At 42.8% G+C, this 1436-nt stretch overlaps 1 long non-coding RNA gene across 1 annotated transcript in view; it reads left to right on the top strand.

The window, feature by feature from the left end:
- The window catches only part of LOC101853587, a 63071-nt gene that overhangs the window by 60641 nt on the left and 994 nt on the right, over positions 1-1436 (top strand). The window contains exon 2 of the long non-coding RNA XR_221074.2: positions 962-1096. This is a non-coding gene — a long non-coding RNA (uncharacterized LOC101853587). The remainder of the gene's footprint in view (positions 1-961; positions 1097-1436) is intronic.

Below are 1436 nucleotides of genomic sequence, written 5' to 3'. Positions count from 1 at the left end.
GGGGGGTTAGATGTGGTCGTTTGTACAGGGGGGTGTCCTGCACGTGTGACCTTTTTACGGCGCTCGCAGCTGCATAATATGAGCACCAAGGGGTGGATGCCAGCAGAGAAGTCCTTACAGGGAATCGCGCTTGCTCTGCTCACATCTCTAGCCTCAACAGCACAAAGTCTGCTTTGACTATCAAGGCACCCCGGAAATAGCAGTTCACAAGAGAGTGACAAACATACAACAGAAGTAGAAGAAACATGACGATAGTAATGATGAGGAAATAAAAAGCAACAGTTCCCTGTTGCAATTCCGGTACAGTTATGAACATAACATTAACATTGATGAATCAGTCCATTTACAATTCTACTGTGCGTTAGAACATGGGTACTGTCCCCCCTTTGGGAATGGCCTAAAGACACTTCAGTCAATGGCACTGCCCAGGAGGGGGGGGGTGTTTAGAACAGATTAGACTGAATGTACGATTGTATCTATTATCTATTTGTGGTGGCCGAATTTTGCTTTTCAAAAGGCTTTTTAATGGCAGCATCGATCGACATGCGGTTTTCGTCAAAAGATTCTTTAAAATATTCTCCAGATCATGACGCCTTTTGTTTTTTCAATTTTACAGCAACAAGCTAAATTTCTTTATTTCGCCGATCGCTTTTGTAGGCCGACGCTTCTGTCTCTGCAATTTTAGAAAATCCGGGGCGGAAGTGATATTTTGCGAGGCGCATTTTGTTTTGAGAGTATAGATCTAAATCTAAACCTTCTAATTTTTTGCATCTCTCAAGATTTATTGTTCCATTCCAGTAGAGTAGGCCAATGACTTTTAGTTGATGTTAATGCACCGATCATTCCTTTCATCGAAAGGGGGCCCAGCTAGTATTATATAAAAGCGAAAGCATTACGTTTGTTGTTTACCCATGCCTTTCCTCATGTCAGCCTTGTAAAACTGTTTCTCTTTCTTTTTCAGGGTTCAGATGTCAAAAGTTTTGAGCATCCATTTTTGCCCCAACGCCCACAAACACCGCTAGGAACTTCTGCGGCAGCCATCTTGGTTAATGACGTCATCATCGCTTCAGCCTCGAGCTCGGAAATCACCGTCCACGTAAATCTATCTACTTGGCGACATCGCTCAAGCGCGTCATGCGACGTCATTAAGTCTATTTATAGCTCTTGGGGGGTTCCCCCGAGCGCCAGCGGAAGTCACGTCAACCTCGCACGGTGGATCTGCGGGAGATTTTTCGCGCCGCTTCGCAGACGTCTGTGTTTCTGGAAGATCCAGCAACCCCGCGAAATTTTCGTCTGTTTGGAAGTCCTGATCAGAAATCGATCTGCACTCGTTGTTGAAGAAGCTCGCGTTAACGTAACAAAGAATTGAATAATAATAATAATAATAATAATAATAATAATAATAATAATAATAATAATAATGATAATGATAATAA

This window comes from Aplysia californica, unplaced genomic scaffold (genome assembly GCF_000002075.1).
Source record: "Aplysia californica isolate F4 #8 unplaced genomic scaffold, AplCal3.0 scaffold00906, whole genome shotgun sequence".
Lineage (NCBI taxonomy): Eukaryota > Metazoa > Mollusca > Gastropoda > Aplysiida > Aplysiidae > Aplysia > Aplysia californica.
The sequence above is the reverse complement of the archived record's forward strand: the minus strand, read 5'-3'. Positions and strand labels throughout refer to the sequence as shown.